This window comes from Cryptomeria japonica, chromosome 3 (assembly GCF_030272615.1).
Source record: "Cryptomeria japonica chromosome 3, Sugi_1.0, whole genome shotgun sequence".
Taxonomy (NCBI): domain Eukaryota; kingdom Viridiplantae; phylum Streptophyta; class Pinopsida; order Cupressales; family Cupressaceae; genus Cryptomeria; species Cryptomeria japonica.
Genome location: NC_081407.1, coordinates 456,199,416 through 456,217,912, shown reverse-complemented (window position 1 = coordinate 456,217,912; position 18,497 = coordinate 456,199,416).

Genomic DNA, 18,497 nt, shown 5'->3' with positions numbered 1-18,497 from the left:
TAGGAAAGCATTAAATTATTTGATCAAACATTCATTCAAATTTAATTTTTTGTTGTTTATTCACTAAAATATAGTATTATATTTAAAACCTAAACTTATATTTATACTCCATTGATCCATGCATGAAAATACATCTGAAATAAGTAAAAAAATAAGGAAAGATTTTGAAGGGCATGGCACAACCTGTAAGTTAAAGAATGAATTTAGGAAAGAAAATATATTAGCATCAATTTGGCTATGCAAACATCTACACATAGGGATCAATTGGCCAAATACCCTTTGTTGCAATAGACATTAACAAATTTGAAATATATTATTGAGACATATTGAGAGACTATTATTTACCATCTCCTTTTAAAGTATCTCCAAACTATTACATTATCATGGCTTATGAATGCAATAGACTTAAGTTCCACAATCCCTCTCATATCAAAACAGCCTTCACCATCATCAAATTCTTTGAAGAATTACAGTTGAAAGCTTTATGTAGTCTACTATACGTGAACACTTCATGCCTCACTAGTTCCTCAATTTCGAATTGCATGTCATTAGTTTTGAATTGCATGTCATCGCCACCTAGAGACAAAGAGTTAACCACAAACTCTAGAAAACAATAAACTCGCAACTATTAACAAAATTAACCAAACAAAGACTACATCAGATCCATCATAAAAAAAAAGAAAACATGCAAAGAATACATAGTATCTGATAGTCGTCTTCGCACTTAAAAATTTGATTTGAGATACAAAATACAAACTACAATTTGTAAAAAAAAATTATACTTGCATGATACCAGGTCATGATTTTCTCAATATGTTGAAGTAGTCATTCGTTCAAAAATCAATAGAGACTTGCCAGTTGAATTTGAAGCCATTATCCTCAACTTGCCATTTGCATTTGTAGGTAAAAAGAGATAACAGGAGGCATTGCCATTTTTTATTTGATAGGAAGGAAACAACACTCTTATCCTAGCTTTTCATTTAAATGATGTGGATTAGAAAAATTTATGTAAACAACATAGATAAATTATCTTTATTTGTCTAATTTGTGTTGAGAAAATGTGTGTTGTACACCTTGCATAACAACGTCTACAATTGTAATATTGTATCTGTTATGTGTGTTGTGTTGGTGTAATTGTGTAATGATCCTCTACTACATTGTTAGTTATCGATTGGTTGTTGATTGTTGCTACAATCATTCACCACTTTGCAATCTCATATATGTGTACATGCCCGCCTACATTGAACAACATCAATCAATTTTTTTCACCATTTGCTCTCATTTGGTATCAAAGCCTCTAAAGTCTTTGTGTTTGTGATAGCTTTGCAGTGGAGGAGAATGTAGAAGTATGGCATGAAGTCAGTGTTTGAAGGTTGCTTTGTGCACAGACTAGCGTGAGAAGAAGTTTGTTCATTTTGGTGAATGTTGCAATAGTCATGGCATGGTGTTTAGGATGATAGGCGTTAAACTCTAGCATGAAGATAGTTTGTATGTTTGTTGGGAGTTTCCCATACACTACAAATGGATTGTTGATTTTGTAGAAGCCGCATGGTCGTGGATTTTCTTATGTAACTTATATTGCTATAGTGATCAAGCCACATTATTTGTAACCTGTCTGGGATCTTAACTGAGTCACGATCCATTGTATTAGAGGAGTGAGCAACTACATTGTCATAGTTGGTGAAGCTAGAAACAAGGCATGCCATTTGTGAGGATAGATTGCTATGTGATTTGAGGAGTAATGATTTGTATGATCAAATTATTGAATTTATGAAAAAAATGTGAATGACACAATATCATCTGCCCAAACTAGGTCCTTCGCAGAGCGACAAAGAGGGAGAATGGTAGTTGGTTTTAGGTTGGAGGGAAAAAAAAGGCAAGCCAAGATGTCAATGAATAATCGTTCTATTACCTTCGAGTCGAATTCAATCCCTATGGGTAATAAAGCATCAGCTAATTTTCGTCCCACTAGGGATCCTTTCTCTAATTCTCTCGCAGTTCGTTCTCTGCTCGAGTGCGCTAAAAATGGAAGGCATCCTCATCAGCCTCCACAATTGGTTGCATTTCCAAGCTTATCTAAAGACCAGCTGATGGAACAAAGGAAAATTCTAAATCAAAGATGGTTGAATGCAAACCCTGGAAGGCCTGTGGTTTTTAGGGCTGATTCCAGGAGCAGATAGAAAGGTTGTCGAAACCCTTTTAAGAAATCTAATATACAACTTAGGGCTAATGAGTGGCCCATCAAAACTACAAAGCCTGGCCCTAAAGCTAAAGAAATTAGGGCAAGCTCTACCCCATCTAAAGAAATTGAGTATTCAAAGGCTGGATTATGCCCTAATGACGACAACAAGCATCAAGGGAAGGTTTTGACTTTGAAAGTAGATCTTATGCATAAATTCTGGGAACATTATGCTAAATTAGGAATTATAACGAAATGGAATGGTCAAAATCAATCCATTCAAGCTATGGCGGACTGGTGGAATATGAAGTTCTAGAACCAGGTAAGTATCTTTTGTTTAGAAGGTAACTTCTTGTTGATTACTTGTTCTAATTCTAATGTTAAGCATGAAATTCTTCATGGGGAAGTCAAACTCTTCAAGGGTTACACTTTTCAATGTATCGAATGGTAACCTAATTTCAATCCTAAGTTTTTTAAACCCAATAAAGTTGTCAAATGGGTAAATATAGGGCCAGTGCTAGTTGATTATCATTTTTCAGAGATTATGGATGTAATAGGCTCGCAGTTAGGTGTTTTTCTAGGCATTGAAGGTATTCAAAGTAAGAATTTGGCAAAAGATATTAAACTACTTATAGAGTTAAGCCCTGATATTCGAACTTTAGATCCCATCAACATAGTGTCTGAGAAGGGTAGCTGGTTTATTAAACCCGCCTTTTCTGAGGGAGTTATAGATGTTGCCAACATTTTTGTTAAAAACAAACGTCATCCTGAGCAGTCCTCATGGCAAGAAGTTTCTTCCTTAGATACACCTGTTAGGAGCAATAAGAAAAATGGTGGTTCTATTGCAAAGCCGAGTGTTAGGCCCATAGAGAAGGGTAAAAACTTTATGTATAGGTCAGGGAAAGACAATTACCTAAGTAGCAATAGCAAGAGAAAGTCTACTAATGGTGGGTCGGAGGATAGGATCTCTTCAAGCAAAGTTGCTCTACAACAAATGCTCAAAGAAGCGGAGGACTTCAAAACTGATGTCTTGGAGCAATTAGAATTGTTGGACCAACATATTGATGTTGATGAATACTAAGAGGGGGGTGAATTAGTATACCAAAAAATACTGAACTCAAACTTCTAAGCAGTTTAGCAGATAACCGGTACAATAGATTCACTAATAAACAGGTTAAGATAAATGCAAACCAAATAGCAAACAAAGCATTCACCCACAAGAGAACAATCACCATACACACAATATGTTTTGATGTGGAAACCCAAATGGGAAAAACCACGGTGAGCAGAAACTCACAAGTAACTATCTGCAGAATAGAAACCAGACCGGTTAAGGTCATACAATGTTCTTCACCAGAACAGATCCTGTTAGGAATCTAGATCTCTGTTAGGAGATAAGTCTTGTTAAAGACTACCTTGTGAGAGGATTTCATATTCACAGTTGTGAACCACCTTGTTAGAGGATTTACAAAGGTTTTTCTAGGCCTACCCAGTTAAGGGTTTCAGACTTGTCGAAGATGTGAGTAATCAACAAGTGAGTGATCTAGATACTAGCATAGTATGCTTGGTTAGATCCTTGATAGCTCATTGTTAATGCATTTCAACATTACTTCAGTCTTCAATATCTCCACACTCTTACTCTTCACACAGACCTAATCTTCTCTTCTATGATCGCACATACAAACCCTCATCATTTTTTTGAAACCCTAGACATGATGTCCTTATAAAGGAGTTTGATTTCATGTCGGTCCAATAGGATTAAATTACAAGTTCCTAGGTTCAATGCATCTAGACACATTTGGTAACACAGCACAAAATCACCATCAAAGTGTCGGTGGATGATAACTCATCACAGAAATATCGGTTGGTAACTCATCACAGAGTAATACCGGTTCATACAATTTACCAATTACCAGTTGTCAAAAATGAAGATTGGAAAAATGTTAACTACCGCTTTGTTCCTTCGTACCGCTTGAGATTCTCGAACCGCTTGAGGTCTTCATACCGCTTGAGGTCTTCAATCAATTTGTGACTGGTAAACATCTTCTGCAAAACACCGATAGTCTAAAGACTATAATACATAATACCAATTGGAACAAATACCGGTTGAGCATAACTCATACATCAAGAAAGTGTACACAAAGCAAGTGTGTGTCCATCAATGACAATCACAACATCATCAAAATTCCAACAATCTCCCCCTTTGGCATTGATGGCAACACTTAGGAAAATTTTGACATCTAAGTGTTTTTACAACAAAAATATGCCATATGCAAAATTACTCCCCCTAAGCATATACACTATCCCTTTTGCAGAAATTACAATGTATACTACTCCCTTAAAGAGGTAACATGAAAGTATACATGAAATGGTAACATTCACCAAATTTTAAATACTACTCCCCCTTTGCCAACAATGACAAAGTACTGCAAAATAACCCTTGTTTCTCATTATCATTAAAATCGAGTAAATGTTTATGACAATAAGGAATGAAACTTGTCAAAAACAGATTTAAAATCCTACATAAAAGTCTTCATGGCTAATGACCATGACTCAAGTAATGAGGTAGCAACCTCACTTTCAGTCTGCATTTGAGATACATGTTCTTCCATGGCATCAATGGTACTCATCTCTTGAGTTATCGTTAAGGCTTCCAGATTAAGAAAGCACTTCTGAAGAATTTGCAGTCTGGGTAATAAGACCAGTTGAAGCTCATGCAAATCTCTTGACTAGTTGTTGATCTCTAATTCTATCCTAGCAGACTGAAGCTGATAACGATGAATTGTTTGCCCATATGTAGTGAAGGAATCATATGGCGTCTTGAAGTTGCTTATGTATGCCTGCAAATCTGATTGGAGTTTATCTGTTTGTGTGAGCACATCATCGCAAAATAGATGGGGTTGGTTGATTTTTCTCAACAATAGTTTGCCCTCATCCATAGCAACAGTTATATCCTTTTGTCTTTCTGAAGTTGAGACCGGAGCTCGTTCAGTTTCTTGACTAAGGCAGTGTTGAGTGCCTTTTCATGCTTCTTCTTTGCATTTGCTTCAGCAACATCTTCCAAGCATTGTACCTGGTCCTCTACAATGGTACATAGAAGTTTCATTTTAGATAGAGAGGAATCGATACTAGGGAGGTTAGTACCGGGAATCAAACTGGTAAGGGTGTCAACCGTAGTTTGAATGACATCTTGTTCCTTCTTCCTCCTCAATGCTTCCAATCTTTCCTATGCAAGCTTTATGCTTTGAAGCAACTCTGATTCATCTGCAAATTGGAGATCAATAGGACCGGCGATGTCAACCAGTTTGGCTTGACCATCGGTTGCCTTGGGAGTCTCCACTTGATTGGCTCTTTTTGCTTCCTTATCCTCTACGGCTCTTTTCTTTTCTTCTTCTTTCTTCTTTTGTTCCTCTTCTTGTTTCTTCTTTAGTTCTTCCTTCTTCTCATCTTCTTCCTGCTTTTTCTTTTCTTCCTCCTTTTTCTCCTCTTCTTTCTTTTTCTCCTCTTCTTTCTTTTTCTCTTGTTCTTTCTTTTTCTCCTCTTCTTTCATCTTCTCCTCTTCTTTCCTCTTCTCCTCTTCTTGTTTCCTCTTGTCTTCCTCTTTCTTTTTCTCTTCATCTTTCTCCGCTTTCTCTTTATCAGCCTTTTCCTTGTCTTGTTTCTCCTTCTCTGCTTTTTCCTTGTCTGGTTTCTCCTTTCCTGTGTCCGAAGTGACATCTTCAACATCCAATGTATCCACATCAATAGTGTCAACCTGTTTTGTAACTCTTTCCCCTTCACCATCAAATACCTCATCCGGTTTGGCTGAGGATAGGTCAGGTTCTTGTTTGGCCTTCTTGTTGGCCTCAGACACTTGCTGTAACCTAACAACAACTTTTGCATGTAGATGAGTGTCCTTCTCCACTTCAGAGGTTCTACCTTCTAGCAGCCTGAGTCTTCTTCTTCTCATGAAGAAGAGACCTTTATTCTTGTCCATTATCTCAAACAATTCAGAATTGGAGGCATCGAGAAAGTACTAAGCAAAGACTTTCTCCCTTATTTCCTGTTCTTTCTCAATGGCAATGCGCCATTTATTGTCCAAAAAATTGTATAAAGACTCAGGTGTCACCGATCTAATTTCAGATGGCGACCGGTCATTAACACATAGATATTTTATCATTTCTTGCTCTACTTCTTCCTTCTCATTATCAGAAAAATCATCAAAAAATTCTTTTAAGTCATCAAGCACCTTTCTCTTAATGTTCTTTAAAGTCCCTTGATAATGTTTCATAGGCTTATAAGAAGCGATGTCTATATTTACCGGTGCTGACGATGTAGGTGCATTACCAATAGATTTTGCCTTCTTGCTTGATTGCCTGGTTTTCTTACGCCGTACTTCTGGTTCAGTATCCTCTGACTCCGGTGAGTTGTTTTTGGTCTTCCGCTTCCTCTCAAATACTTTAGCGAGAGCAACTTCTGGTTTCTTCTTGGCAGGTGACCGCTTGGTCACTTTTGGGCTGGCTGAGGTAACCGGTGTCGATACCGATGGCACTACCTTGCCCTTTTTCACTGTAGGATCTTCGACCGGTGTTACTCTCTCCAAGCAGGTGTCGGTTCATTTTTTCTTAGCATCTAGAGGTGAGGCAATCAGGGTAGAGGCATACCCATCCAACATGTAATACATCACTTCATACCCCATAGGTTCTACTGCTTCCTTTCTTGGCTCTACCACTTCCATTATGCATTCATCTACCTTTATGATAAAGCAGATGTCATCTTCATATTTCTTACAATATCTCCAAAAATCTTCATCCTCTGGCTCATTTTCTACTTGAATTCATCAAAATATTTATTCAGAACCTCAGGATATCCAGTTCCCACCGCTTGAAGACTTTCCTTGATTTGCTTAGTGACCGGTTGGTCAGCAGACCATTGAATATCACCTACTCCAGGAAAATAGCCTTGAAAGTAGAAAAATAGGTTGACCAAAAGTTTTCCAAACCTGAACCTTAAAGCATTATCCTGTTTAATGGACTTCAGGTTCAATAGTAGTTGCTTCTGCAAACAGGTACACAAATCAAATGAGGCGTCTTCCTGAATCATTCTATAGGCGGCATTCACTATAGCAACGGGGATAGAGTTTATTCTGCTGGAATAAAACAACCGGTAGCCGATCACCATGCAACCATACTTAACCAAATCATATTTGATGGTGTTGACAGTCATTCCTCATTGGTTGCTCAGAGAACTGGTGAGTTTTGTCATTTCAGTTTTAATGACCTTCCTTAGAGCTGGCACCTCTCCAATGTTACAGAAACCGGTGACAGCATGAATTGCTTTTGGTGTAATATCATGTGACCTCTCGAGATACATTTTGTCACCATGTACTCTACTTAGGATGATGCAGATGTGATCTTCAATGAACTCTTCAAGAACCATTGCTCCAACTCACTCCCTCCATGATGAGATGCTATGTGTAGGGAGTGATTCATAAGCTTCTCTTGCATTGTCCTTCAAAGTCCTGACAAATAATTCCATCACATAATATTCTGCATAAACCTCGTAATCCTTTACAAATGTATAAAATACATCCAAATGATCAATTTCCGATTCATCATATTCCCCATGGAATTTTGGTACAAGTTGTGAAAGCTTAGGGAACAAATTGTTTGGAATACATTGAAAGCCACTAAGATCCAATGGCTTGATGCCATCTGGAATAAAAGGCTTTCTTTGAAACATTTTTAAAAAGGAATTTTTTCATCTCCCTCTAGGTCTCTTCCCCTAGTAGAGTCACCAATTGAAATAAAACTTCTTATTAGGTAGAGTCGCCACCCCCTATGGAGGAAAAATTACTTATTAAGCTCCTAGGTTCTTCCTTCCAGTAAAGCACCTTAAATGAGATCCTGGAATTGATGTCTTACAGACAAATCCCTAGCAGAGTTGCCAATCTATTTTGTGACTCAGATGGGGAAAACAAAACTTATGAAATCTTCAATGCAAAAACACTAGAGCTTCTAGGTGAATGTCAAACTAAGTATGACAACTCCCCAACAGAGTCGCTAATATGTTGATTGTGGGACTCAGATGGGGAACTCTCAATTGGTTACTAATTCAATGATCTATCACCAGAGATTCTAGATTATATTTTACCAATATATTCAATTTAACTCCCCAACAGAATCTTAATAATTCCTCCCCAGTAGAGTTGCCAATCTTTTGGTGCCCAAAACCACAAATTGGAAAACCAAAAGACTTGCCAAATCCTCAAGTATTCCAATCAGCTTTGGCCAACAAACAAGGATGGTCAAAGATCAAATCCCTCTGCACTTTAGGCTCCACTGAACCTAGGTGGGTATGCCTCTTCCTCTCAAGCACAAAAGAGGTTATTTATAGTGGATTTAAACCTTTTAGCAAGTTTACACAACTGGCAAATTATTGTTCTGCAACTATGCTTTATTATGTGATTTAAATGAATGCTTTGAAAAGAAATGATTGTGAATGTATATTGAAAATGAAATTGCTTTCAAGACTTAAATGAAATTTGCATAGATCGGTTCATATGGGATTTGGGAAGAACGTTTCTCTATCAAGGACCTTGAATGCATGCAGATCAAAACCTTAAAAAATCAATAACAGACCAGTGCCTCTATCTAGGGATATATATGACACTTTGTGGACAAAATATCTTATCAACTCAAGAGACAATTTCTCATCAGCTGTGAAGGTTCAGTATGCATTACACAAACAATAAGAACTCAATCTTTCACTTAATGTAACGGCATGTGATCCACACCATAGCAAATCTATAAACAAATTTATCAAGAGAACAAATATAATCATCAACACAAAAGTATACACAATATTTGGAAAAAGAAACAACGAACCTTGTATATTAATCTTCAGGAAATAATTGCATACATAAGCTACACTTGCAGATACTCCATTACAAATTGCTTGCACAAAATGATACTTCTTCTTCCTATAGACTTCTCTAATACAAAATGATATTCAATCCTTACAACAGTATCTTGTTCTTATGACTCTCCCCCCTTACATACAAAAATGACTCCCTCTAAGTATCTAAATCAAAAGGCATATATGAAAGGACACACCCTTTCATACACAGAAGGGAGTTACAAACAGTTACATTCCAAAGGACACACCCTTTGGTTTAATAATTAATTACAAATGAGAATCCTTAAAAATACTAAATGATACTTAAATCATGTGTCTTATATTCTCTACCTTGATAAAATTCTTTAGCAAATATCCATCATCTTCTCATTATCTCCTACACACGATTTAAGCCAATCAAATTCCTTGATTTAAATATTAAAACATATTCCACCTTAGCTTTTAGTTTGAAAAGTCAATAATTTTTATTTCCTTATACTTGTTTAAAATAATTCATTCAAATCAAAGTATTTCCATCTTTAAGAAAATAATTTTGTGAACATAACATCCATTTATATAAAATAATGTTTTATCCTAAAATATATATCCAAACCACTTATTTAGGATAGATATACATAAATTTCATCTTTAACGCACATTCAAATAATAGATAAGGTAGTGTGATACGATAAGAAATATTTCCCTTTTATTATTCTTTCGGCTAAACTTCCTCCCTCGGCGAGCTATTCTCATGTCGTATCGATTCTGTATTTTCATCGATACCTTTTATTTTTGATGGGATCGCTTCTGATTTCTTTGATGAAACTACTGCTTTCGGTGAGTCCTTTTAGAGATCCATCGCAGCTTAGGTTTGTTCTATAAGTCATTTTTTGATGACATGCCACCTGACTACCACTTCAGCTGCTAACTCATTTTGACCGGACCCACTGTTTCACTTTGGTTCCTCTTTGTCGGTGATCCGCGATAGATATTGATCATGCAACGTTTCATAGCAGAATAGCAACCGTCGTTGGATCTCTTTTAACTTGCATAATTGTTATCACACCTAGGCTGCCCACCTCATATGTCAGGCCCACCACGTGTCACCTCTGGATTGGCTCTGCAGTCCCTGCCTTGCCACCTTAGCACGACCTCACTAACTGCCAGAATGAAGCTCTCCCTTGTCACCTAGCCACGATAGAAAGTCTAATGAGCAATTTCCCATCACGACCTAGCGACCATCATTAGATCTTCTTCAGATTTGCTCACTTGTTATCTCCTCTGAACTACTTCCTTAGCAAGCCCCACCACTCGGTCGCCATGTCGCGAAGAATAAACATCTCACATATTTCGATCACGATATAGCGACCATCATCGGAATGACTTGGCCAACCGCTCGATCTTCCTTATCTACTCGACCTTTAACCTTGCTTGAGCGGCTCTCTCTTCTCTTTATCCATCTGTGTCACGTGTCACTCTTTGGTTCTCTCGTGCATCCACCTACCCACCACTTAGACCTAGGTTCTTCTTCCATGCTCCACCACATGGCACATCCTAACTAGCTCTGGAGTCCCTACCCTGCCACCTTAGCACGGCCTCACTAATCGCTTGAATGAAGCTCTGCCTTGTCGCCAAGTCGCGATGGATATTCATCTAGCGGTTTCCCATCACGGTGTAGCGATAGTCGTTGGATCTTTTTGCTCAACCATCAGATCTGCCTAACTTGCTTGATCTTTAGCCTCCATCCTCGCTTGTCTATCACAAAACTTTGGTTGCCTTGAGATGCGCATCCACATGCGTGGGGTCCACCGGGTTTAGCCTTCTTCATGCCAAAAGCCATTTGTCTTTCGATAATTATCATATAGGCCGCTTTGGATTTAAGTGTTAAAAGAGCTTATCCCACAAACAATGTGGGATAAAGGTTTTCCCTCTTCTGATGCAGCTCCATGTTCTTCAGTTATGCTCCTGCAAAACGATTTACTAACATCCGACTGAAAAGCTTTGAATTTTGATTTATCTTTAGAAAACATATCAAATAATCTCATATGAATCCGAAATTCGAAACGTAGGTCTTGAGATATACATGAAATACAAAGGAATAGTTAATTTGATCTGAAGTGTTGAGATGAAAAAGAATTATGGTTCGAAAAGGTATACCTGGCTTGATTCCGGAATTTATGAAACATATACATACCTCAAGCTGACCTCTTGATGGATGCATCAGACCTGGTCTCTGCAAGTTAGAATTGAACGAACTTACTTGATTATAGATGTTACACATGATTGAGCTTAGAAATCTTCTTTTTGGCATAAATCTGGAACCCTAAAATTTGAAAATTTTAAGGTTCCAATAGTATCAGTTCTCACCAGTTGTTATCCATCCAGATATTTTAATATGACCATTGGAGGTTGGCCTAATTAATGAAATACCTTAAATGAAACCTTATAAGAGAATATTTCCTAATCCATATTCATCCATCTACATTCCATTCACTTCCTAGAATAAGTATTATGAGAAAATTTCTTTACATCTAAGCATTATGGAGCAACAATTTACAACAATCTTCATGGAAGTAGTTGATGCAGAGTCCCAAGCAACAAAGGCTCCTCACACAAACTCAATCCACTAGACTAATGCAGCCATAACTGGTAAAACCCTCAAAGAGAATCAACCAGCTTATGCGGCAAGAGTAACATAACAAAAGCAGCAAGAAAACATAACAAGATTGCATAAAGAGATCAAATTATTACTTTAAAACTTTCTGCAACCATCCAGTTATCATCATATAATCATAAAAGAACACCCGATAATTAACCGGTTACATGTAGGCTATCAGCCAGATACAGTCCAACCGAGACTCTAAGATTCAACCAGATCACAAAATGTGAATCTCAATCCTTATTCTCATTTCTACTTCCTCTGCCCCTACAAATGATTATGTAACACCATATTTATACCCACCAAAACATATATGGGTTGGCCTCATAAGATTACATTTACCAATTGAGGAAAATGAAACGTGTAATTAGGTTAGCCCTAAGAATTAAAGGAATCTTTCCAAAAAACAACAACCGCAAAGTGCGGTTCAGTAGGAAGGTTGGCCACATGCCAAATAACATCGGACAAGACCTAAGATAGATCCACACCAAGAATTGCACCGATAAAGAAGGAAAACCAACCAGTAAGCACAAGAATTATCCTGGAACCCAGAAACAGTCAACCAAAAGTGATAACTGACTGGAAAAGAACCCAAATGAACTAGAAATATGGAATTAAGAACATGAACCCACCTGGAAGCCGAAAATAAGATCTACCATGAAAAGAAAGAAACTACCGGTACCAACTGGTAAGAACACAAAAAATTGTATAAAAAACTAGACAAGAACAAAACTGAAAGGAAATATTTTTGGTTGATGCAAGATTTCTCATCGATCAGGGATGCTCCTGCGTCAGACAACCCAGGTAGAAAAATATGTTCCATGTGAGGCAACTCATGAACATCTAAAAGGATCAAAATAAAGACCCCATACTCATTTTTGATCCAAACATCTTCTTTATCTGCCAACCTCTGCTTTAGTTCCTTTGGTACCTCAATCGACTTCTCTAACCTCTAACTATCTTTGTTTCTCTTCCTTTGCTACAGATCTGCACATTGTCTCTGTTTACTTCCTTCTTTCTTGTAGAAATCTGATTTGTTTCTGCCACAAGACTTTATCCAGTTTGTTATCATAAGCTCTCTATCATCCGGTTTTATTTGTCCATTAGGCTCATCTGTCAAATCCTTCTGCAAACTCATGTCACCCTCCGATATAACCTTTACAACTAGTTCTATCAGATCTTTCTTCAAGTCACCTTCTGATATAACCTTTGCCACCGGTTTCTCAGTACTGCAACTTTTCTCAGGACTTAGATTCTTCACCTCCTTCTCTTTCCCCTTCAAAGAAATCAATTTGAACTTCTGCCCACCCTTCTCAATAGTGACTATGTTTCTTCTACAATCATAAATAGCTCCCCTATTAAATTGCCAAGGTTTTCCCAACAAGACATGACAAGCACTCATAGATACAACATCACATAAGACCTCATCCCTGAAAGGACCAATATTCAAATTCACCAAACACTGTTCCTTTATCTTTATCATTTTGATCATCTTGCAACCAACTTACCTCATAAGGACAAGGATGTCGAAGCCTCTTCAATCCAATCTTTGCAACCATCTCCGAAGATACCAAATTGTCAATACTTCCACTATCTACAATAACCTTGCAACACTTGCCACCTGATTTACACACCGTCCAGAAAATACTCTTCCTCTGAGTAGATCCGGTATCCTTTCTTTTGAACATAAGGGATTCTCATTGCTCCGGTGCACAGTCAGATCTAGTACCTTCACCTTTCGGTTCCTCATTTTCCACACAACTTCTTTCCATTCCCTACTTACATTCATAGAATCTATGTCCAGTTTCTCCACACTTGTAACATTTGCAAGGAAACTCTCTATCGGTACTGCTAGTGCCTTTCCTCTATGTTTTCTACTCTGATTCTTTACAACACTTAGGTTTTCATTCATCTTCCTCAATCGGTTTCTACTTCTCTACACTCATCGGTCCCTTGAATTTCTCCTTCCCTCTATTTGGTTTTCTTTTTCTCATATTATCCTTAGCCTTCAAAGCATACTGGTAAGATTCTTCAACTATGGAAACCCTCAACATACACATTTCATCCTGAATGTTAAAAGCAAGTCCATTTATGTACCTCGCCACCTTTTCTTTGTCCATCTCTCTATGTCCAAATCTAATCACCACCTTATAGAATTCCTCAGTATATTCCTTCACAATCATGTTTCTCTATTTCAGGTTCTGCAAATTCTTGAAGAATTCCAATTTATAGTCTCCGGGTATGAACTTGGCCTTCAATCTTGAAACCATCTGTCTCCACCGAGTGATCTTCAATTCACCATTCTCTACTCTATCTTTCTACAATTCTTTCCACCATAAGACAGCATGCCCTTTCAGCTTAGTATGTACCAACCAGACTCTCTACGGGTCTTTGACATCCTCAAACTCGAAGTAATCCTCCACTCTCCAATCAATCAGATCCTCTGGGTTCAACATTTCAGAAAAGTTGGAAATTTCAACTTTATGAACTTTACTCATTTATGCAAATACTCTCAGGAATATTTCCTCTCTTTCGCCTTCCAGTCCTTCAACTTCCTCAATCTCTTCATCGACTTCCTCATACTCAACCTCAGAATCAGGGTTCCTCCGCAAACTAGCCAAAGCGTTTTGGATTTCATTCCTCACTTCATTCTTGAAGTCTTCCATCATCTACTCTACCCTCCGGGGGTTTGTCCTTCTAGGTGGAATATTCTCTTCCACTTAGGTGAACTACCTCAAATCAACGATCTAACTGTCGGTTTCAATTACCTCCCCTCGATGATCTATTGAACACATGCACAACCTGCCTCCAATTGATGATCTGTCCACCCAAAGGAATGCCTCAATGTTCGTAAATAATTCTTCCACCAACTAGTCCATAACCAACTCTGATACCACTTGATGCAGTCAAGGTAGGGAGATCCAATGAAGGATAGCCCATCCTTGCATCCTAACACAAAAACCATGCAAAACATACCTGTAACTGGTAACACAATGCCATAAATAATAGAAAGAACAATTGATAACAACATAGAATACATAGCTGATAAACAATATGAACAATTTTTATTACAATCTGAAGAATTACACATGCCACATGTTGGATCGTAGTCTAGGATGCAAACAATCCTTACAACACAAACATAAGATCCACAGATCATCCACATATCAAATCGGCCTCCAGATACAATTTGTCGGTTCAACCCTAATCCGGACCTCAACCCTTCCGACTTCAGTCCACTTGACCAAAATCTCTCTAGTTCTACATCTTCGCTCAATCTCTAAACTTTTTCCTCTATCTTATGTCTTCTATCTTCTCAAATGATTCACAAACCTCAATTTATATCATTCGCAAATAACAACTTGATCAAGTTGGCCCAAAGACCAACCGGTTCATGAAACATGTAACGGTAACATGTTGGCTCAAATCACTAAGAACACTTCCAAAAATGCATAAAACATCACGCGGTCCTCTAGGAACATCGAACCAGGCACAAGAAACATAAATCCATGATCTGCAAGTCATGGGAACCAACCACAACCCGATCCAACTTCGCTCAACACACTGCTAGACTAACCAGTAAGAACATATCAACTGGGCCAATATTGGAATCGATAACTCATTGGGATTAAATCCAAATGCCAGGAAACTCGAACATGACAAAGATAACAAACACAAGGGAATAAACCCAAAACCACAATGCTAAAATCTCAAACAAGAAGAAATGCCATGATCTCAAGCAATTCCACTTCAAACTGCCTCAACTGGTAAGAACTACACCGGTGCTCCTGCATCATACTCTTGGGGTTAATTGAAAAGTGAGTCCCATCACTTGATCTGGTTTGGCAATCTATCAGTAGGTACTTACAACTGCTTTAGGGGGTTCAGTGATCAGACTACAACTTCCTGTTGCCTCTCCTCAATGATCTATCGGTCCACTCTATAGCTTGCCTCAATCGACGATCTGCTCAAGTCTCCACCCACTGACTGCCTCAAGATCAAGCTCTAGGATCAATGATCTACCTGCAAATCTTTCTCTACCTCACATTCGATGATCTGAACAAGTCCACAAGTTGCCTCAACTTCCTCTCCAACCAACCGGTGCATAACCGGGTCTTCTTCCAATAACAGGTTCACAAACCAGCTTCGATACCACTTGATGCAACCATAACCGGTAAAACCCTCAAAGAGAATAAACTAGCTTATGCAGCAAGAGTAACACAATGAAAGTAACAAGAAAACATAACAAGATTTCAAAAATAGATCATATTATTACTTTAGAACTTTTAGCAACCATCCAGTTATCATCAAATAATCATCAAAGAAAATCCGACAATTAACCGGTTACATACAGGCTATCAGCCAGCTATAGTCCAACTAGGACTCTAAGAATCAACTAGATCACAAAATGTGAATCTCAATACTTATTCTCAATTCTACTTCCTCTACCCCTATAAATGATTACATAGCATCATGTTTATACCCACTAGAACACATCTGGGATGACCTCATAAGATTACATTTACCAGTGTAGTAAAATGAAACTTGTAATTAGGTCGACCCAAAGAATTAAAGGAATCTTTCCAGAAAATAACAACCACAAAGTGTGGTTTAGAAGGAAGGTCGGCCACATGTCAAAGAAAATCAGACAAGACCCAAGATAGATCCACATGCCAAGAATCGCGATGGTAAAGAAGGAAAACCAACTGGTAAGCACAAGGATTGTTCTGTAACTTAGAAAAAGTCTACCAAAAGCGATAACTGACTGGAAAAGAACCCAAATGAAATGGAAATCAGGAATTAAGCACATGAACCCACCTGGAATCTAAAAATAAGATCTTCCATGAAAAGAAAGAAACTACCAGTACTAATCAGTAAGAACACAAAAAACTGCATAAAGAACTAGACAATAACAAAACTAAAAGGAAGGTGTGTAAGGACCAATAACGAGGACCAGAGGCAAGAAGAGGGAGAAAAAGCCAAACAAGGAAATTGAAGAGCTCAAAGTTAGTCTGACGAATTATGACCTATTGGTCATCAAGGCTGCTGAACTTCTAAAGTCTTTGTAGGTGTTGCTAGCTATCTAGGTCTTTATTTCTAGTTTTTTCTGCTTTGTTGTTCCTAGTTTTTTGTTGTCTGTTCGGGTTGTTGGCTTTCTTGCTAGTATTTTGTATGTTGTCTTTATGCTGGTCTAGTTGATCTTTGCTGAACTATCTTTTTATCTTTTTGTAAAAGGTTTCGGGTCCTTAAAACCTGTTTTTCTAATTAATCAGAACAAAACTAAAAGGAAATATTTTTGGTTGATGCAATATTGCTCATCGACCTAGGATCCCTTTGCATCATATACCCTCAACTAAGGTCTCAAAATTTACATGGATTCTTGGTCAATCCTGACAGCAACATGAAGGACTCCTCTACACCCCCCTTTTCTCAATGGGACCCCACTATACCCATGAATAACTTATGGAGATACAACTTCTCACATCAAGTCTATTCTTGACACCAACTCTCTTGTAGCCACCTATGACTAACTTGGATTACAACACAACATAAATTGCAGAATAGGTATGGACCCTATAGAACCTTTTTTCTAACCTTATAAATATTGATTACAACCAAAACAATACCCTTTTGTTTGTACAGATGCAATCAAGGTGACTACCCTCTATAAGAAACCTACTCCTAGTAGCCCTGTTTTGAAATTCTAAGGCAAAAATCATAAATCCATCTAATGACACCATAGGATCTTGACCATTTTTCATACCTCCATTGATGACATAAAAATTTGCAAAACTTAGAACCCAACTCTTGCATTAACTGGGTCAAACGTAACCGCTACAGGAGGGCTAAAAGGGCTTTTAGGCCACTTTTACAAAGCAACCACAATCCAAAGGTCTGATGCAAAGACAAAAATGGATGAAAAATGACTTCGCACATCCCAAAACACCAAATCCATAGTCATATAGGGCCTAACACACTTATTTTTACCCCTACACAATTTTTAGCAGTCAAAACAGGCTAGTCACATGAGGATGCCTAGCCTAGGGCTTGATCCCAAACTCCACCAGTTCAACGACCCACTCAAAAACCTCAAGAATATTAAAGTAAATTGTCTCCCCTACCATTCTCATAATTTGAGCCAATTTGGCCAGAGGAAGGTGGGGTTAAGAAGATATTTCCTTAGAAACCCTAGTTTTGGAGGGTCTTCAAACCGCTTGTCACCAAAATGCAAATATCTCGCTTGTTATTCAATCTTCTTTGACCAAATAAAAACCAAAAGAACAAAAATTCATATTCCTATACAAATTAATGATTTATAATGAACATGGAGTCCATACAATAACCCTACAAGATACCGTTACAACAAATTTATGGAAATTTCTGAGTGTTTATTGAAATTTGATCACAATCTTAAATCCAAACTTCATCATCATCATTCTTCTCAACCTCCAAGGCTTTAAAAAAGGTTTCTCCAACCTCTTCAACCGACTCCAACTGAAATTTGAATTAAGTAGCTGTTGGAGGAAGATTAGTTACAAAGTGACAATAAAAGTTGTCATCAACTTGACAACTTTGCACAAACTTCACAATCTATGATTTTTGCCTCTGAAACCTATTAGGACACATAGAAGCGAAAATACATTTCTTGCCTCATTTAGGCATGTTGGATGTCATTTGACCATGGTTGACCAAATAGGTCCTAGGAAGTTTGCACTACAAAAATGGCATCAAAGCCTTACATGGCTAATCAAAACAACTCAAACGGTCTTGAAAGACCTTATT